Source organism: Seriola aureovittata, chromosome 18 (assembly GCF_021018895.1).
Source record: "Seriola aureovittata isolate HTS-2021-v1 ecotype China chromosome 18, ASM2101889v1, whole genome shotgun sequence".
NCBI classification, from domain to species: Eukaryota; Metazoa; Chordata; class Actinopteri; order Carangiformes; family Carangidae; genus Seriola; species Seriola aureovittata.
Window position 1 is genome coordinate 6,655,348 of NC_079381.1, and position 22,513 is coordinate 6,677,860.

Sequence of the window (22,513 nt, forward strand, 5' to 3'; positions counted from 1 at the left end):
TCACACCCAGTTTTACCGGAAATCAATTGGTCTTTGCTGCTCTAAAACAGTAGCTGACACAGGAACACACATTACACAGTTTGCACTCGTTAGCCATTAGCAAAATGTCAGCAATTTAGCAAAAATGTTACACTGGAAAGTCAATGTGTACAGTACAGCAAGGCATTGATTTCGAGGGGCAGCACTAGTTTTAGGACAACTAGAGTAGGAGGTGTTATTCATTTCAAGATTTTTTTTATTTATTTATTTATTTTTTTATGATTGACAGTCAAAATAGATAATAAAAGAAAGATTCATGTATCTGTTCATGTTTTAGCTGAGCCATGCCACACGACAATGACAGCGCTCATATCACATCCATACAGGGTTAGTAGTATACAGCTGTTTTTTTTGCTTTTTTAAAATCACAGTGCTTGGTATCGGCCCATAAAAAAAGTTCGATAACGGGAAGGAAAAATGGTATCAGAACATCTCGGAATTTTGATTTGTATATTGATGTCTTTTGATTAACCAAGTATTATTTTAATATATTAAATGTTTGAAAATAAGGACAGAACTCAATGTGTCATCCATTAACATTTTGCCTATACAACAGTTACAGTATGGTACAGAATTTGGCTTTCAAACAGTCAGTCAATGACGACTACCAGGCCAACAGTGACGAGGACCACTGTGCGAGAATTAGTCATTAACCAAACTGCGAGAGGAATAAAACATGTAGTAAAAAAAGAAACAAACGCCTTTCAAGGCCTAGCTATGAAAAGATAGCTAACATCATTTCAATACTCATATTGGCTTTACAGATGTAAGCCTTTATATAAAAAAAAAAAAAAAAAAAAGAAGAAGAAGAAAAAACTTCAGCTATCATTTATCTCTCAGCGTGATTGTGTAGTGTTTCTGGTCCCTGATTATCTGTCTGGCATCACTAGACAAATGCACAGCTGCATGTGTGTGATGAGTGAAAGAGACACACACACACACACACACACACACACACACACACACACACACACACACACACACACACACACAGAGAGGGAGGGAGGGAGGGAGGAAGGAAGGAAGCCGGGTCATGAGATTAAGCATGATTGTTAACATGCATTTTTTTGCGTGTATGTGCGATTGAACCAGACAGAACATGTGCATACAAGCATGTACGTCTTTGCGTTTAATATGCGAGTGCAGGCATCTGTGCACCACTGTATGACCATGTGTGCACATGGCTTTATGTAAAACTCTGAGCCCGCATGGGGAGTCTCCTCAGACGGGAGCATATGCTGTCTGGAGGGCAGAACAGCACTGAGACGCCTGTCAGCCCACAATGTCCTCCTGCCTCTGCGGTGAGAATCAGCCTGTCAGACCCACAACTTCCCATCATTGTTCCCACCTCTGTAAGAGTTCTTCTTTCAGCTTCAGGCTAAACGCCAGTCTCTTCCAAACCCTGCCACCGTGCTCTAACCTTCCTCAGAGCAGCTGATGATAAGAAATGCTAAAGACAGCTAAATTAGGTTCTGTAACTGGCAATTTACAGGGGCTGGCGCTTAGCTGACATATCTGACAGCGCACTGTCAACCCAAGAAGGGCCTTCCTTTAATCAGCACCTCTCTTTCCTTGTGCTGAATGACCCCGGATACTTGCCCCCGCTGAGGTGGGTGGCACCGAGAATCCCTCAAGGGGTTATTCTCTGTGGTCTCTTCACAAGCGACAGACCGGCTGTGTGAAGGAAGGACTCTCGAGGAACCCAAGGTTTTGAATTTCAATGATTATGGGAAGGAATCAGCACTAATAGAAAAAAATGATCTCATTCATGTCATTTTTAGTCATGTCAGCCAAGTCAGTCAGTCGGTCGGTCGATCCACCACTTTGGTCCCGACTGAAATATCTATACAAATATTGGACTGATTGTCCTAAAATTTTGTAAAGACATTCATGGTCCAAAGAAGATGAATCTTACTGATCTCCCTACTTTTCCTCTAGCTTTTCCAACAGCTACAACCTGAAAAATCTGAAATAAGACCGTCTTCAATATTGTCATACTCATACTTTTTTTTTGTACAAATAAACACACGTTTACATCAGAAAAAGTTCAGTTCTCAATTGCATTACATTATAATTGTTACATACATTTTTCCTGCTCTTACATTAGAGGACGGATACCCAACCCGAGCCCGACAGAGCCCAACGGGAGCCTTAAGGTCTCAATATCCCACACATGAGACAGGGTAACACAAACTCGGTGCTCTCTCGGACTCGGGTCGGGTTCGGATGGAAATACGCAGCCTGAGTCACACTCCACTCTACATGCACATTTATAACAATAAAACTATTGTCAGGTTCTTTTAGTTTCTAATCTAATCTTGCCTTTTAGTCAAACACTATTTCGCATGTAGTTGAGTATGTAATACATGCATTACATGTATTGCATAAATGGAATTGGTAAGAGAGCTTTAGTGCATGGCCTTAGCTGAATATAAATAAATGAGTTAAGTATAATTTATTAAAAATATATGAATAAAGTAATTAACAGAAAAAAAAGTAAGTTGTTTTCCTCAGAACGCAGACTGTGATTTCAAAAATGTGTAATTAACTAATAATCATTATAAGACTACAAACACTGTGAGAGTGGAAAGTGAGAACAAATCCTTTTTGGGGCTCATTAAAACGGGTCCACCTGCCAGCCTGTGATTAGCAATATATGCACTAATTGTCTGGTGCTGCAGGTAAATACAGCAGCGTAGCCTTTGCCATCCACTTCTCCTCTCATTATCCCACAGAATTAGAAGGCCAATTACAGGGCATTACCTTGACAGCAGGATAGCCGAAAATCCCAGCCACTGCTAGACTACACACAGAACTACCGCCCAGCTAGCTTCAGAGGAAACGCACAGGAGGTTAGATAGATGTTATTAATTAGATGGCCCCAGCCCATTAGCTTTGTTAAGCATGAAATCACATCGTCAAACATCTTTACTGATGAAAGCACTATTTGTGTACTGGGTAAATGAACTCCTGGAAATATAGCAGCTATTGATATCTTAAGTTCACTACTCTCTGAGGGGAAAGAGGAGGGAAACAAGCTGAGAATGACTTCAGAGATTCCCTTTTAATGAGCCTTGTGTTTGCCTCTGTTAGCGCCGGGTGTTCGCTTACAAACTTTACACTCGACTACAGACGGTAAACAGAGAGCACAAAGTTATAATATGTAACTTTTCGACATTAAAATGTCTAAAAGTCAAATGTGTCCACCAATTTTCAAACGTAGAGAAATGTGTGATTTTAATAATGGTAACGGTCTGTTTCATTTGTTTGCCTGTTATTGACATCATATCCCCTATGGGCATGTGGTTGCTTGCCAGAAACTTAAAATTGGCTTTTATCCAGTTCTAAGCCACATTTTTAAGATACACTTTATACACCTTGGTCATTTTCAACTATTTATTTCAACCAGATGAAGGTTGTTTTAGTCATCTGACGTCTGGATGTTGAGTTATCAGAGTAGCCAGGCAAATGTCAGGCAGCTCAGCTCCCAGCTCGTTCATAAGCTACCAGAGAAACGACCACAACAAACCCTTCCTTGACCTCTCCTGTCTGCCATGTAACATCGGCGTGACACTGACTTTAAATAAGAAACTGCTTTATTCATTGCTTTTAACGGTTATAATCACTGGGTCTGTTTGTTTTGGAGAAGAGGAGACCTCTGCGGATAATTCTGCTGCCGTTAAAAACCTCCCGACCGACTGAAACTGAAGGGAATCCAGACCAGGGTAAGCTTACGGCAATGGTGGTGAAGACAACAACTCCCATGATCCCGCACTATTTCACGACATGACCCAACGCGTCTATTGTTATTGTTTTGATTGAGAGACCCCTAGCGGCAGAAGTTACATACTGTGCGTTTAAGTTCTGCAGCTTGCAGAATCAAATCTGAACAGAGGCGAACACACACAGAAAAAGACATTCATGATGGGAGAGGTCATTCACAGTGACCAGGCTCCTCATTAAATCACCAGCTCCAGGAATAGATGGAGGGGGGCGAGGGGAACAAAAGAGGGGGATTGTGGCAGAGAGAGAGAGAGAGAGAGAGAGAGAGAGAGAGAGAGAGAGAGAGAGAGAGAGAGAGAGAGAGAGAGAGAGAGAAGAGAGAGAGAGAGAGAGAGAGAGAGAGAGAGAGAGAGAGAGAGAGTAGTCATGTCCCCCGAGAGCAGTATTAACAGACAAAAGAGAACGTGGCGGCTCTGGTCAGGTGAGGTCATGATGAGGACAACAAAGACTTCCTCAGGAACAGCACCGCTGCACATTTCAGCATCTACAGTCAAGACTGACTGTAATCTGACCTTTGTACCTCTCTACCCCACAGCTGTAGAGGAGCCCGCCTGATGAGTTAAAGGATGGCTACATGTCACTTTGGCTTTCATACAATTTGATTTCACCCTTAAGGTTTTCATTTGTTTTTATTTCCTGTTTTATTCTTATTGAACCCATTATTTTTTTCAGGTCATGTATTTTTACTTTGATTCCACATTATATCATTGCCTTAGGAGCTTAATAATCGTAGTTTGAATAATGTTACAGTTAAATATGTTGCAAGTATTACAGGCCATGCTGGGACTTGCTAGGTTTAGATAACTATAAAAATCTTCTTTTTTTTCCTAGGAAGTACATCTAAGCTCATTTACAGTGAGTGGTGAGGCCATTTAGCTTTGGCACATTAATTATTTTTATGTGGGAGATTTATATTCTCTGCTTAAGTGCATGTATCAAAAACTGTATATACTTTATTGAAGGCATTTTGCAGCCTGTTATTGCTGTCTGATGTCGGCCATGTTCTTTCTGCATTAGGTTGATGCTTCAGTCTTGTTCAATCAATTACTTTGCATTGGCAAAATTAAAATGCCAAACCAAGATAGTTCATTACATGAGGCTGTTAGCCCAGTATTCTGCTGGAAGTTACACTATTAGTTTTATATATATATATATATATATATATATATATATATATATATATATACAGAGTATATACATCTGGCCTATTAGTGCAGAGTTGGTTGTCATATTCGGACAGTTCTGGTTTGAAGCAAGATAGATGTCACCATCTTGTTGGTAGAGCCCTCACACTTTTATGGCCTGAAGATGATGATGATGATAATGATGATGATGATGATGAAGGAGGAGCTGACCGTTTTAATGCAAAGTATTTGTTCAATGGCCTGCATGCATCTGTGGAATCACACACAGCAGCCTAGTTCCTGCTTAGTAACACACTGTCCCACTGTCTGCCCCAAAATGATCTCATGTTCAGGAGCTGATTTAACTGCTCGACCTGTTGCGCTGCTGCTAACATAACAGGATCTAAACTTAACTCTCTGTCACTAATGTTACTGGCTGCTGACGGCAATAGATTTATGGACTAAATTCCTTCATGATCCCACTGAGTTAGACAAGAGAAAAACACAGCTGGGACAAACTACAAATGCAGACAACAAACAGATATTAAACATTTAGAAAAAGGCAAGCTAACGCTAAAATTGGAAAGTCTAAAGTCTGAAAAAAAATTTAAAATTTGACTAAAACTGTCAAAAAAAACTAGGTGCCAAAGTTGACACTCGACGATGCATTTGCAAATTCTCAGTGTGCAGGTACAGTGAGATGAGTGGCTGAGCTTCCAGAGTTCAGGCCGTTCTGAGCGTAAATCACAGAGCTGGGGATCCAATATTTAACCACTGTTTCTGTTTATGCTAAATCACATTATATATATCACACACTATAATGTTTGTATTGTAGTGCGAGTCAAAATGGATGTTTCTAAACATTTTATAATAGAAAAAAGCGTTTCAAATTGCCTTGTTTAGCTGGGAAGACTATTAATGCCACCGTCACGAGCGCACACGTGTGCCACCGGCATAACAATGCCTCTCTGTGTTCAGCCACAATCATTTTTTGGATTGTACTGTCAGATTTTATCAGTGATCTATGACTTGCTTCACATGCTCCTCCTCTAGCATAAAAAAAAAAAAAAAAAATCTGTTTTCCCCTCTGTCTGTCCGCAGTCATGGTTCAGTAGTGCCAGAAATGAGCTCTGATCCATCCTGATGTAAATATGCTCTGCTTTTTTTTTTTTTTTTCATTTTTCATTTTTGTCTAATTTCACAACAAACTGAGTGAAGTTAATCTGCTGCGGGCAGATAAAGTTGTATCTTCATGGATGAAGCACTGACAGACAGGACGCGGCCCGTGCCTATCAAGGTGTGCGCGGAAGGGTGTGTCTTTTCTCTTTTCTTTTCTTTCTTTTTTTTTGGGGTGGTGGGATGAGAGACGACTTACTGCCTGCCTGTCAGTCCCTGATAAATGATTCCGTGTGAAATATCTCCATTAAATCTGGCTTTATCAAGGATAGAAGCCTGTTCAGCCCCGCCATTAGCATTGCAATTTATTGGACAGCTCCCAGGCTCAATAAATCAATTCCCAAGTGTACCTGGCCAATTCAGGCCAGATTAGTTAAAATGAGGCAGAGGCAGGTTTTAATAATGCATCTGATGATTACTGCAGCATTGAGATATCTTTGGTCTTCAGCTCGTTTCACACACACACACACACACACACACACACACACACACACACACACACACACACACACACACACACACACACACACACACACACACACACACACACTCTCTCTCCTGCTCTTTTGAAGCTTTTTGAACCAATGTCCCACTGTGGCATTTTCTTTTTTTCACAGCACAATAGATGTAAAGCTCACTGCTGCTACTAATGCTGCTATGTCAGCATTGTAAACAAATAATATTACCCATAAAGAATTTGTTTCAATAACAACCAAAGACATTTAAAACATTTATGAAATGGAATCAGCAATTTACTGTAAATTCACCTCACTCTTTTTTTTTTTCTGCTTTATGAAAAAATACCAGACTGGGTTGTTTTTGGGTTTTTTTTTGAGACAAGCTGTTCGTCTGTTCCGGCTCCCCTTCACAATAGGAAAGATGTTGTCAGAGAGAGGAAGACAAAAACCTACATGCCACCTCCACAACCAGCATCCTTAGAAAACAACCCAAAGCTTTTGTTGATCTTGAATTCATTTGTGTCAAGAACAACTCACCGGAGACCTTATCTGTGGCTGTGAGGCTTCGTATAAACACATTTATATGAGACAGAATGAGAGGATGTGGGTTCCTCTTTTAGTTTCCTCTGCTCTCTTTTGGCCGTGTTCTGAGTTCATCCACGCTGCCCCCCCACCCCCAATCAGTTCTATGCAGTTATGATCGAGGTTGTGCACCTGCTGAGATGATCCACTGCAACTTGTGCAAATCTTGTTTTTTTTGTGTTTTTTTTAATCATCTCCTAAGTCCTTGTGACTGTTAAAGAAAACCTGAGACATGAGGCAACATGGGCTAATAAATGAGACCACTCACATGAAAAGAAGGGAACAGAAAAGAGGTGGAGACTCATTATTTGACTGCAGCTGGGGGATGGGGGTGGGGGTGGGGCTCTATCAAACCACCCAGCTGATGCCAAAAGGGTCCGACAAGCTGTGAGAAACAGCTGGCCTGTAACGTAAAGAGATGGCAGAGGGCTCTGCGAGGTTAAGAATTTTCCTCGACCAAGAAGGTGGGGGCAAATACAGAAGAGCAGAGGGCAGAGGTTGTATAAACAGCAAACCCTCCTTCCTAGGGCAGGAAGCATGAGCATATGAGGCAGAGACAACATCCTGTTCAGCTCTTCTTGCATGAGTTTGAAAAGCCCAAGGAATTGTAAATAAGTTGCCCCCAAAACATCTCCTCCCCCTACAGGACTTTTCCTCATGAGCAGCGCTTTCACATGAGATGACATGTACACACTGCTAAAAAAGCACTTACGTGTCACCTCGATGAGCGATTGCACACGCCCGCTCTCTTGGTCGCATGAGTGTGTGTGCGTGGTGTGTTTCTTTTTTTTTTTTTGTGAGTTTTTTGTGCACTTGTGTGTGTGCAATGGTCCCAGCCACAGGCAGGGTGCTGTGCTTATTGGATTATATATCTCCCAGTCATACAGGAAAGAGGCAGCTATTAAGGTCAGGAGCCCCGGGTAAGGAGGGAGATGGAGAGGTGAAAAGGAGGAGAAGAGGAGGAGGAAACCGAAATGTAAATCTGCTGCGGTCTGAGAAGTGTACTGTCTCTTTGTCTCTTGTCACTGTCACTGAGGTCTGTGTCACTGCCTGCTGCGGCACCCAGCATCCTCGGCGAGAAAGAGCTGCTCCCAGCAATCACCCTGCAACAGCTGATAGCAACTGACGTTATTAACATCATGACTCTACAGCATATCAGTATGTAAATGTAACTAATCCATTCCCCAATCCTGAAACACTGTCATAATTAGAAAACCCTCAGAGTGAATGATGGGGGGGTTTAAGGTCAACATAATTCTCTATTTAATATCTGCCTCATTTTGTGCGTTTGATCATTTTTGGTACAGAAGGGGGGGGGACACGTTAAATATTATTGCCAATTTAAAATTGCTGTATCAGTATTTGCTATATTAACTGCCAGGAAATGAAAAAAATTATTACAATATTACATTAACTTGTATCATTACTTGAGGCTTGTGTTAAAAAGATACAAACCTAAAATGAAGCTGGGACTGTTCTGAGTTTTAAAATTATGTAGTAGAGCCTCCTATCATGTCATGTAGCATCAGAGTGCAAATTATACAATGACAATAAGGGGGGGGGGGGGGGGGTACAAGTACAATATTTCCCTCTGACATGTAGTGGAGTGGGTGTATAGAGTAGCATAAAATGGAAATACTCAAGTTAAGTACCTCAAAATTACAACAAACAAAGGTGGTGACTATTACAGAAGCTAATAACAAAAAGGTAAAAGACTAACTGAACCACCACAGCCACACAGGACTATTAAAATGAAATAATAAACTATATTGATGTCAAAATGTATCTCTACAACAACTAATCCTCCACTGTCTCACTGCTCATGACTGAGCACCACTGTTTGCTAAAATTATTTTTCTTTGTATTGGTAACAAAACGCCATGCCAACATTGGAAATGCTATCAGCTAGCTAACATTAGTTAGCTAAACTATAACTTAAGACAAAAGCAAGAAACTAGCTAACATTAGCGTCCATCCAGATAGTTGACACAGTCAACCATCACCATATTGCGAGTCGCAGCACAACATACTGTAAACCTATAATACAGAGGAGTAGCCTACATTTTTCTCATTTCTCTGATTAATACCAACTGATTTTTTAGTTCTGTAAAATAACATATGATTGGATACTACAATCTAACTGCACTATAGCTCATAAGGTGGGGCATTAACATGTATATATATATATATATATAGTTACAGCTAATGGATTTTTTAGATTGTCCAGATGTTAACAGCTGTTAACAAATAAATCCTTTAATGTTCAAACGTCAGAATGAGTAAAAAATGTGATCTCAGTGATTTGATTGGTGGTGCCAGATGGGCTAGAATATGTAGGTCTATTTCCAAAACTAGATTATCACACAAAACAGTCTCTAGAGTTTTTACTCAAAATGGTGAGAAAAACAAAACACATCCAGTGAGCAGCAGTTCTATGGAAGGAAACACCTTGTCGATGAGAAAGCTCAGAGGAGAATGGCAAGACTGGTTGGAGCTGAAAGAAAAGCTACGGTAACTCAGATAACCACTCTTTACAGCTGTGGTGAGCAGCTCCACTTCAGGTTTCACTCCTGTCAGCAAAGAACAGAAATCTGAGGCTGCAGTGGACACAGGCTCACCAACACTGGACAGTTGGAAGACTGGAAAAACGTGGCCTGGTCGGATGAATCTGGATTTCTGATGAGGCAGCAGATGGTAAGGTCAGAATTTGGCATCGCGTTTTCTGTTTTTCTCACCATTTTGAGTAAAAACTCTAGAGACTGTTGTGTGCGAAAATCCCAGCAGATCAGCAGTTTTGGAAATAGGCCTACATAATCCAGCCCGTCTGGCACCAATAATCAAATGAATCCACAGACCCAACCTGCCTTGTGTCAAGAGAATGTTTTGAGAGCAAAGTGAGGCCCTATCTCGTACTATCTGTTCCTAATAAAGTGCTCATATGTATATTATTGGCATTTACAGTGTATGTAATGGCATAATACCATCTGTTATTCCTGGAAACCTCATTGTGTTTCATATTAAAACACCCATCTCACAAAATCATTATCCATAAATCAAAAATATTTTGCCCACAAGTGTTAAACTGACTACTGGGTCATTTCCAGATTTCCAAAATTCCATTCTCCGCACAGATTTTACTATGCATCAAAAAGCTGGCCCATGATGTCGAAACCAAAACAAGCAGATTTGGAAAGCAGGTGAGTCAGAGTGTGAGTGTGTTGAGGCCACAAGTGAGGTGCAGGGACACCTGAGCTTCTTCTGACACATGGCTGACGGCTCTAATTCCTCAATTCCTCACCATCGAACCTGCATCATGACTTTGCAGCTGTAATGTATAGTAATCAGCTATGAATGATCCAACTCCATTTGATGATTTTTGATTAGTTTCAAGACCAAGGGAAAATTATTTCCATATTCAGTTGTTAAAAAGTAATGTAACACACTCTCTTTCAAGGATAAAGAGTTTCAGCTTGCCTGAAAAACCCATCATAAATAAATCCTTACTCAACTATTTTTAGTTGAGCTGCACATATTATAGCAGAGCAGAGGGCGGATCAGGGAGGGAGAGAGCTGTGGAGAATATACAGGAAACACAGAGGCGAGAGAGAGAGAGGGAGGGAGGGCAACACACTCAAAAACAAGACGTTAGGACTTTGAAAAATCTGAAAGCTTTTCATTTCCCCGGGCTACATAAATCTCATTACTTCCCCTGCATTGCTTCAGCATATAAGGTGAAAAATCACTGCATTTTACATCAAAATGCTGAGTAATATAAAGGCATCAGGCTGTTGTTCGGGGCAAATAAAAATGTTTAGATGAGCAGAGCAACACTTTGATATGAGTCAGTGTCTTAAAGGGCTTGTGGGTACGAACACCAAGACAACACTAAACTAAACAGACTTTCTTTCCCTTCTTTTCTCTTTTTGTTATTTTACTGTAATTCTGGGAAACGGTGAGAAGGAGTCAGGGTTGAGCCCGGCCCTTGGCTCCAAACTCCGACACTAACACACATTTTGTTGTACTTTCAAGCCAGTTGCACGTAGGTGTTAAGTTCTGATATAAGATCAAATAAGTCTGACAACTTTTCTTGAAAAGGAAAATGTTTTGGTTTTCTAAACTAAGCCTGAGAAGTTATACGAGGAACTAGATTTGAAGATTTTATTTGCTCTCAAAAAGTGTATTTTTTAGAATACGAATTTCAGTTTATGGAAGAAAAGGGCGATGGTAGCTGCTACTATCAGTTAGGACTTTTAATTATTAATGATGAGAAATCGAGGAGATTTGAGTAAAAGTCTACAACCATGTTAGTGGCTCTTTGAGGCTGTAACTTACTGAACACAGTAGTGATATGAGCTAAATGCTAACATCAACATGCTAGCATGCTCAGAGGCACGATGCTAACATGTTATTTAGCAGGTAGGTTTATCATCTTAGTTTAGCCTGTTAGCCTGCTATTATTCACTAATTAGCAAGGAACACAAATCAAAGCTGAGGCTAATATTAATGTCATTAGTTTTGCAGGTATTTGGAACTAGGAACCAAACCACTGTAGACATTTTTGATCCAATGATGATACTAGAGGAAAAGTAAGAGGATGAGAAATCATTAAGATTCATCCAGTACAGAACCAATAGTTTTTGAGGCATTTCTGTCTGGACCAGAGTGGTGGACCATGCATAGTTTGAGGCATTTTATTTTGAAGAAAAAAAAAAGAAAAAAAAAAGAAAGAAAAATGAAAAAAAAAATTGAGAGGGAAGTTGTAATAATGTCCTACACAGCCACATTTCTTTAGAGGATGATATATATGTATCATGTATAATATCTGCCATTTCAGTCAGTAGATAAAAATCAATATTAATTATTTTTTTCTTTTAGCTTCCTCTTACAAACTGCCACATGGTGTCGAATGGCAAGATACTCATCTCCCTGTTACTAGGTCTATAAGCTCACTATACACCAGCACTGGCTGACTCACACTGTGACAAAGAGTCCTTTCCAGGCTATTCACACACTGACACACAGACACACACACTTCAGGCTAAAAGACATCATGTTCTCGTCAAGTGAGTCACTTGAGTCAAATGAAGAGCAATAAAAAGTCAGAAAGTCAGTGCGTGAGTTCATGTCGTGTGTGTGTGTGTGTGTGTGTGTGTGTGTGTGTGTGTGTGTGTGTGTGAACATATGAATGCAGCAAAAATAAAGTTAAGCTACTGAATGTGCATCTGTGGATTTGTGTGTGTGTGTGTGTGTGTGTGTGTGTGTGTGTGTGTGTGTGTGTGTATGTGTCCTCCTGTGTTTATGAGCCATAGCATCTACCCCTGCCTCAGCTCTGGCTACAACTTATGCAGTGCAGACACCCGGGGAGCAAGATCAATGCTGGTGCTTTCACACTGGGAGAAAGAGGAAACAACTCTCTATGGTCCATAAGACTTTTCTGCACTAGGATGATTTTCCATTTCTGGGAGCCAGGCTCAACCCACAACAGCCCAAAAAGAAAGAAAAAAAAAAAAAAGAATGATCGAGGCAATTCAGATGCCGTTAAACATCCCTCAGTGCTGCACAGAATGAGCTCAGAAACTCTTTTGAAAACAAGAGAACCAAGTGATATTGGAAAAGCCATAAGGAGGCGGTGATATATTAAACTGCCAGCAGAACAGTGCAGCACAGCCGCTTGTTCTCTTTCTAGATAAAAAAAAAAAAAAAAAAAAAAAAGTGTGTGTGTGGCAGAGACTTGGCTTTAGGGAAGCTCCATGGTTACTTCAGTTGCTTTATAATGTGCCTACTACTGCTGTGAGATTCAGTGGAGCAAAGGTCCCTTTGTTTCAATGCCACAAAAAACTTTCAGCGATTGGATGGTGCTCATGAGTTCTTTTCCTCCATCAGACCTGCTTTAAAAAGACTTCAATAGCATTATGGATTATTATTTAACTCCAACCCCATCAGCAAAGGTGTTGGACAGCTTTGTAAAAGTAAGTTGTTTTCTTTTTATTTCTCTTTTATTAAATCATTTTTGGACTAGAATGTGACTCCAACGGCACAGATCACATTTCTGCACATAACTCTTCTATTGACAGTGAACTATGCCGAATGATAGTCTGCAACCATCTCTCTATAATGAATACAATCCAGTGTGACTACTGACTGCATGCCTGTGTCCACACAATGCTCCAACCACACACACACACACACACACACACACACACGTATACACACAACGGTCACACTGTTCTAGTCGGGGTGGAAACAAGCTGTACCGGGAAGCTTGACTGTGCCAGCAGGCTAACAAAGTCCCCACTGTGTGTGTGAGAGTGCGAGTGTGTTGGCCTTCTAAAAACACTCTGCTGTCCGTTCTGGAGCAGTGCTGCAGGTGTTGGGCTGTCGGCAATTTTGCTTTCGGCTTTTAATGTTGTGCACAGCTTGGCACCTTTTTGCTGCGTTAGTGAAAGTCCCACAGAGTTGAACTTAACAATAAATGTTTCTGTATCCAAGAGGAAATTGGAACACGTAAACAACCCACACAAGAATCTGTGCACTGGTAAAGGTCTGACTGCACAGTTCTAACGGATACTGCATCGGGGGCTAAAAAACAATGGTTGCAAACCTTTCAGGCTAGTGATCCTTTATAAGGAAGTAATATTTAATCCATGTGTAAGCTATTTACCAAATATTCAATGGTTATTAAATGTTTTATACAGATTTTTTCACATATGCCGCAGCATATCCCCAGCCCTTGTAAACAGACCTTGATGTGGCTTTAAAACTAACTGGTAAGTGCATTTTGAAACTCTCCCTCACTCCCTTGTGTTTCCTGTTTGTCCCCAATTTGTCTCTGTGTGTGTGTGTGTGTGTGTGTGTGTGTGTGTGTGTGTGTGTGTGTGTGTGTGTGTGTGTGTGTGTGTGTGTGTGTGTGTGTGTGTGTGTGTGTGTGTGTGTGTGTGTGTGTGTGTGCAATCTGGGCATGGCCTGAACTCACTTTAACTATTCTCTGCCTGCTTTCCCGTCATGTTTACAAGCTTCAGCTCAAGAACCTGCACACAGTCTAACTCAGCCTCTGCAGACGACCCCCTGCTCAGTTACCCGCTCTGTTGCCTGTCCCGCTCTCCGGCTCCGCCAGCTCATTCTCCAAATCATCTTTATCAAAACTCCATATATAAAGGTCTTGTTTTTGATTTGTGGAAACCTGTCCGTGTCTGAGTTCTGCTTTATTGAATCTGAACAAATTTTGTCATTCTTAGACTGTATTTGCAGAATTCTTTGAAGCCTGGAGAAGTATAATAATCCAGTATTTCAAGGAGAACAAGGCATACATTACAGAAAAGTCTTTCTTATCCTGTGCATCATCTTACAACCTCTCATTCAGCTCGTGATACCTTGGGCAATCCTGAACCGCAGGTTGGGAAACCAATGGCCTTAAATGTAAAGGAAATATTTATCCAGCACATAAAGAGAATATGAATACATGGAAAGCCACACAGACATCTCAGCACCATGTGCATCATTGCAGCTCAGGCTGCAGGCCTCTCAGGGTGAAACTGAGGGGATTATCGATTGTTGCCATTTAGGCTGACACAGGCCCAGTCTGGCCATTAGCTTGCTATCCTCCCAGCCATTGACTGCAGTGAAACCACTATCCTCCATCACAAAGGGCACTGAGGTGCCTAGCTGAGTGAACGCACTCCCACCACAATAGGAATGACAGCAATGTCACTCTTCATTCTCTGCATCTTTTCTTCGTATCCATTATGTCTTCAAGAATTTTTTTCCCCCCACCTTTCTTTCTTATTTCAATCTGCTGCAATTAGCTTGTCTCTTCCCGTCTTTATCCCCCTCTCCACCTCAGACTTTGTTCTTTTTCGACATCTTTTCTCCTGTCAAACACTTGACCTCTGTCTGAGAGTGTTTTTGTCTGTGTCACATCCCCCATGTCCCTTGTTTCTCTCTGGGTGTCCTCTCACTCACTCTATCTCTCTCTGTCTGTCTGTCTCAATCTTGCATAGTCAGATGACTTGTCAAGCTCAATGAGGTCTGGAGAAACACTACTGCAAGAGTTGGTTCAAGAAAGTGCAGAAATACAATCGTTCTATTTTAAAGAATAAAAATTTGTTGCAAAAAAAATGTCATCGTCAATAGATTTTTTAAATGAATACATAAAATTTTAAATTATTGTTATTCAAAATGCCAGTCACAAGTTCAAACACGGCATCTCCAAATGTGAAAGATTTTCAATTTACAACAATATAAAACAGAGAAAAGCAGCAGATCTGCACATCTGAGAGGCTGGGATCAGGAAGTGTTTGTCATTTTTTATTTTGTAAATGACTTAACTGATGATCAGGATTATTATTAATAAGTTATCTGCAGATTTCAGAACAGCTCCAGACCTCTGTGAGACTGACTTGTCTATGCAAGATTAGTCTTTTTCTGTCCCTCACTCTCTGCCCGTCTTCCTCCGTCCTCCCCTCCTCTAATCTCCACATCTTTCTCTCCCCTTCTTCCTTTAGCCTTAGGGGAGCATCCAGAAGCAAACTAATTTTCCTCCCCTGAAGCCTCGCTGCTCTCATCGAGCCCGTCCCACCACCTCCCTCTACCTCCCTCTACCTCTTTGTCAATCTTTCACCCTAATCTCCATAATGCAGTCTCTGGCAGGAGCTGCTGTATGTGCTTTGTCCAGGGCTGGGCTCTGGCTCTGGGATGATGAGCAGGTAGCTATATGGGTACTCTCTCTACTGGTAATTGCAGCTGAGGCAGAGCAGGCACAGCATGATGGCAAGGCGTGCAGACACACACACTTACTTCTATCTTTGTGAGGACACTAATTGACATAATGCATTCCCTTGCCTCTTTCCCTAACCTCAACCACCACAACTAAATGTCTAACCACAACCCTTCCCTTAACCTAAACCTAAAACCAAGTCTTAAGCCTCAAAACAGCCCTTTGCAGCTGTGACGACCGGTCCTCATGTCCTCACTCTGTAAGGTCCATAACTCCGAGTGGTCCTCAAAAAGATAGACGTACAAGTACACATGCACACACAAACACACACACGAAGCCAAGCACAAGTACCTATTACGTTTACACCAATCTTAACTCTTGTCCATCACATTTTTTCTTCTACTCAAATAGCACGCTAACCAGCTAGCCCCGGCGCGTCTCGTCACTTTCCGATAGCGACTCACTGCAGCCTCCAATCCACCCTGAAGACGAAGCGCTGCACGCAGGACGTGTTATAACCTCTGGCAAGCAACAATCACCACCAGCCGCTACCGGCAAGAATCAATGTTCAGCAACTTACAAATAGCCTCTCTAACGTTGAAGGACCTTCGTCGTCATGGCTACAAAAATGAACATGAAATGGTCATAGAGAAAACAACGCTTTGTCAGCCTATCCATCCACCCCAACCTCCTCCTAAGACGGACTTTATACGACATCACAATTACTACAACTGCTAGAGGTCACCTGACAATAAAACATAACTATGGCTCGTAATAAGCTGCTGGCCAATGGGGTCTTATTGCTGTTATATGTAGGTCTACTATTACTGTTATCTTTGACAATAAAGTGATATGACATTTTTTTAAACTTCATTTGCTTTAAAGAAATACAGTATAAGGGGACTCTACAGTATGTATTACCTTGAAGAAAAAAAAATCAGTTGTACGTAAGTTGGTACAAATCAAACATAAGGATCCTTATTCATCAAAATAACTACATAATAATGTTTCTTCATTTTCTGACCAGTCACCTAAGGACTGTTATATTCCCATCTTATTTTCTACTATAGCAATCTAATACTACTATATTTCAGGTAGTGCTTCCTTAAATGGGGAAAGTTTTACCTTTACCTACACATCAGGCAGTCCACCTCATTGGCTACATAAGAGCTGTGCATCATTACTACCTGCTACGAGGCACCTGCAGGGAAATAAATGAATAGAAGCACGGAGGAGGGCATCAGTTTAGTGGCCGCTGCAGGGGGGCGTTTATAACACCTGGCAAGCTACCCAACCCCGCACAATAAGGATCCTGGCTGCTAGCTTTTTATCAGCCGTATCGAATTACCATGTACCATGCTGAACCACAAGCCACAGCCACAGGTAAAAAAAACACACACACACACACACACACACACACACACACACACACACACACACACACACACACACACACACACACACACACACACAACACACACACACACACACACACACACACACACACACACACACACACACACACACACACACACACACACACACACACACACACACACACACACACACACACACACACACACACACACACACACACACACACACACACACACACACACACACACACACACACACGCAATGTTTGTAACCAAGAGGAATCAGAGGTGAGAAAGAAAAGTGGGACCATGACATCTGGTGGGAGGAAGCGATACGCGATGAGAAGACGATGGAAGGAAAGGATGGGAAAATGAAGTGGCGGGGACCATATAATGCAGAATCTGGCAGAGAAGTGGTGGTGGAGGAGGAGGAGGAGGACGGGGAAGAGGGTGGATTAATAGGATCCGTAAAAAGGTAAGTGGGCTGGAGCATCCTGCTAATATCAGTCTGTTGCCATCACCCTAAAAATGTGTTGCCACAACTTTCTATAAAACATGTCGCGGGTAATGAGAGACCATGTCATCCATTCAGTCTAATTTCCATTTTACAGCCCTTTGATAGGAGGAATCAGAGAGCACAGGCTCCGACAGGGACTTTATGGGCCTGGATGTATATGTGTGTCATCCAGTCCTTTGATGTGTTCCTGTTGATGAACTGGACAGCATAAAAAGCAATGACAAATTTAATGAACGCTATAGACAGTGCTGTCAATGCTCCAATTGAGTAAAGTGGTTATTTCCACGTCTGTGGTCATGCATATCTGACACAGTAATTTTTTTTGGTCAGCGCATGTGATAATCCTGCATTAATGCGCTCAACTGAACCAGCAGGGTGGGTAAAAAGGTAAAAAGGTCTCTCTGGGTCTTTGTATTATCATAATAATACTATCTCGTTTTTTTAGCCGAGTTTCTGTGCGCTTTGCTCATCTGCGGTTTCAATCCTGCTGAGGACTTCATTGTTTTTGATTCTCTGCTGATCCCCGAGGGGAATAATTACACTTTTTGTCCCCCAGAGGTCAGAGGTCAGCGTCAGCCTCACGGCAGCATCCCCCTGAGCTGTTTCAGGTAATTGCTCAAGAACACATTGGAAGTTGAACTCTGGGGTTTAGAATGAAACCTGAGCTGTGTCCTGTGTGTGATTCTTGCCACCTACAGTACAAATGCTGTGAAGTGTATATAACCGGCTAGTGTCTTGCGTTATCATTATAGCGTTATATCATTGGAGGTGATCGCCAGTCCTCCAGTCAACTGGGATCATTTGACTTGGCTCCTACACAAAGTAAATGACACAATATGTTATGCACACTGCACAATAATTTTAAACTAGCAATTGTACTCTTGGATAAAGAAAGACTAAATAAAACATGGACGATCTCCCATGGAGTACAACAGTAAAAGGGGAGAACGTTCCACATATCGACTTTGGAGGTCTAACATGTTAGGCTATAACTATTAATTACTATTAATAATTATACTACATATTACTGCTGTATAGCATATATACAGTATATATATGTCAAAATATAAAGTATACGAGACATCAGTACTGTACGTCACTGTTTTGTAGTAACAGGAAGTGATATGTTGACATCCATTAAAACTCAAGCTTTGGAGCGCTAGTGATTCAAATTTCACTTCACGAACTTTAACACAAAGCAAATGTTTTTCTTTCTTCGCTGTTTCTTTCGAGCCGTCCTTGAAGCTTCTCTTTATTTTCCTGAGATCAGCTTCTCCAACTTCTGTTTCGCACTGAGGGACAATGACGTCCACACTTGGGCGAGAGCAGTCGTTGAGAACATCTCCAGTTGTCTTCCTCCGCCGGGTAGACAAAAAACAGTCAACACACGCAGCTGTGGCACAACCTTGAGATGTACGCCTCACACGATGTGCTGTCTTACCTCTTATAATACAACTGAAAGTTTACACTCATCGTCACACACTTGACAATTTGTAGTTTGGCTCTGTTAGGATCCGAGCCAAACGCTAATGACGGGCTGACAGCACCATCAGTGAACACATGGTCCATTAACACTTGTAACTGGCAGAGCACCCCTTCCTGTCTGTGCCTTTTAATACTACAAATATGTCTGCTCTTAACCACTTGATACCAGTGCTGACAGTGCGCTGCGACAAAAAAACTAATCAGCTAAAACACGGACAATATTCTGATTTAATTCAGAGAGCAGTCTGTGCAATCTGTTGTTTACTTTTTGTTATTTATTTAATTTGCTGGTGAATCCCCTTCATCAAAAAAAAAAACAAAAAATCAAAGAGGATTCATTTTATGTGACACACTCTGCCATTTGGTACCTCTCATGATTTAATCAGGGTTTTTCAAAAGCAGCTTATTTCTTATGATCCTGCAGATCTACCAGTGGCCTGTGTGGCAAATGTATCGTAAAATATATATCTTTGTCGAGGCGCTGAGCCTCTGTTTACAGCGTAACAAAATGAAGGTTCAGGAAATCAGCGTGGGTTTGAGAGCAAACAGCGTATCATTACGTAATCCAAACGAAATGCACATTCAAATTTTCTCACAATAAGTACGATTTATGAGCTGAGTGGGTTTTCCTTTCAGCTCCAGATGAGAGTAATCCCTGTGCAATGAAAAAAAAAAGAAAAAAAAAAGAAAAAAGATTGAGGACGGACTCCCTCTTTGGTTATTTTCTTCTTTTTTCATGCCAGTGATTCCTCAGAGAATGTACCTGTCCATCACCGCCACGCCTGTGGGGCCTCGAGAGGGAGGAACCAGGGGAGGAGAAATAATGAGAGCTCACACCGGCTGCGAAGAATTCAGAGAACTCTCCCACTGTGGGGGGCTCTTCCTCCCTTTATCTCACCACTTTAGTCCAGTGGCGCTGCAAAAGACACCCACCTCAACAACGGGGACACACCCTCCGGTGACCACTCACTCACGATCCAAAAGGCGAGAGGGAGCGTGAGAGAGAGACAGAGAGAGAGAGAGGGTTGCGATCACACCTCAGCAGCCTTTTGGGGCGACTCCGCGCGGCGCAACAGCGAGCTAAGAAACTTCAAAGAGCCAGAGCTGAGCGCCGGGGCTTGTGCCAAACTGCATTGTCAGTTTGTCTAGCAGCAGATAGTAACAGTAACCGCCACCCAAAACAAAAGAGGCCTATTATTCCCACAATAGGATTCTGACTGCACCGGGATATAACAGTTCAATAAATGATTTTTATATACAGCTCATCACGTTTTCTTTTTTGTTTCCTCTCTCTCTCTCCTTCTCTCTCTCTCTCACTCCTCTGGTGGATTTAAATGACACTGTTGTGCACTGCAACTGTCAGAGGGGGGAAATGGAAGCAAAAGAAGAAAGTGGAGGGGAGAAAGGGCAGAAAGCTTATTGATGTGGGAAGGTGCTGGTTCTTCAGTTTCAACACTAGAATAGTTTTAGTGCAGCAGATTAAAAGAAGAGTACCGAAACACAGGGGGAGGGAATAGACACGTTCTTGTAATCATGATTTCTGTGTCTGGTAATTAAGATTTAGCGTCTCATAAAACGAGAAAACAATATCATTATCGTGTAAATATGAGATCTTTAGCTTGTGATTAATCGCCATTTTTAATACAGGCCTCATAAATACAACATACAGATACATAGATCTCAAAATATCATGATAAAGATATTGATTGATTGATTGTTTTTTTTTAATGTAAAGTCAAAATTTAGGGGATTTTAAATCATGCCAGGTGGGCAGGGAACAGCTGGAGGAAATCCAGATGGCACTATGTGGTGGCTAATCCACCAAATTAATTTTAACCACTGCAGGTTTAGGAGGGTAACTGATACACACACACACTTGTAAAGCACACACATCATATACTCCCGCCGACTTTTCAGGTGAAATAATGAGATCCAACACAGGATTCTGAAATGATTCAAACTCACGTGCGTACCTACTTATAGAGTGCCAGAGCAGGAGGAACACAGCAGGATAACTTCACACAATCAGCACCTACACAGGTGAGCATCAGGTAATTACATCAGCCATCAGCCATATTCTACTTAAGGCCCCTTATGGTGAGTTTTCCTAAATTAATATTTTCCTTATTTAAAATTAAAAACTCTGGAGGCTCCAACACACTAAGATTTCTCTCAAATAACACATGTGGACACATCTGGACCGGCCTCAAGCTTTTTACTCATCCATGACACAGACCAGGCCGCACTGTGTGGACTGTTCGAGCTGACAAAGAGTGGATGCCATCATCACTCCATAACATTTCCAATCCCTATTGTTGCTGTAAAGTGTGAACTCAGCGGCTGTGTCTTCCAAACAGTCAGCATCCCTGAGCTTAGCAGCACCACCACAACCACACAGACCGTACCCCCCAGAGGACAACCTATTGCTCAGCAACCACCTGTTTCCGCGGCTATCGCCATAACGAGCTGCAGGAATAATGAGGTCGTGGGATCGGAGCATGGAATAGAGAGGTGGGAGGGGGGTCTAAACACAGGGAGGGGGGAGAGGAAGCTGCCATTTATAATTCATGTCAGGAAAATTATCATCAGCACTGTGGCATTTGGAATGAATTATTGATTGTGTCATGGAAGCTTTATGTAAAAACTTGCAGTTGGGGGTGGAAGGGTGGGTGGGGCGGGTGGGGTCGTGAGTCCTGATGGACAGGCCGTGAAGTAAGAGCGCACGGGGACAGAAGGAGCAGCCACAAAACTGTCTGCAGAGGCAGGAGGAGGTGATTTCAGAGGAGACAAATTCATCTGAAGGGAGCACTGGGTGTTATCTCGGATCAAGGGATACGTTGTTGGGGCATAAGCAGCAGTGAAAGATGTAGATTTCATGTAAATAATCTATTGTCAGTACAGTTTTGCATTATATTACTGATGCATCGCATGTCAGCAGCATTTCATGTCAACGATTTTGTATACTGTTGTATACTGTACTAAAGAACCTTTACTTTTAGCATTTGATTTGATACCTGTTGAGATAAGAGTTTCTGTGAGCCTGTTGGGTAAGATATGCTTGTTTCTACTCTATCATATTCAAACTAAATTAAAAAGAAAAGAGTTATATTACTCCGGTGACACACGCTCAAAAATATTAACATCATATTTTGCAATAAACCTCCTCCAACCACTTACCCCCTTCCAGAGGGGCAAGGTAACACGAAGGATCCCAGCTTTAAAAAAAATAAATAAAAAAATCCACTCGGGCCTTGGCAGTG

At 41.7% G+C, this 22,513-nt stretch overlaps 1 protein-coding gene and 1 long non-coding RNA gene across 15 annotated transcripts in view; one reads left to right on the forward strand and one right to left on the reverse strand.

Moving 5' to 3' along the window:
- vav2 (vav 2 guanine nucleotide exchange factor) overlaps positions 1–22,513 on the reverse strand; it is a 211,242-nt gene that overhangs the window by 125,613 nt on the left and 63,116 nt on the right. The gene's annotated exons all lie outside the window — the stretch shown is intronic.
- LOC130186311 (uncharacterized) lies at positions 12,842–20,864 on the forward strand. Of its 3 annotated transcripts, XR_008830275.1 has the most exons (4): positions 12,842–13,131; positions 13,858–13,929; positions 16,287–18,376; positions 19,997–20,864. It is a non-coding gene; the product is annotated as an uncharacterized LOC130186311 (long non-coding RNA). The 3 variants fall into 3 exon arrangements; XR_008830274.1 differs by having other exon boundaries at positions 12,842–13,929; positions 15,664–18,376; XR_008830276.1 differs by having other exon boundaries at positions 12,842–13,929.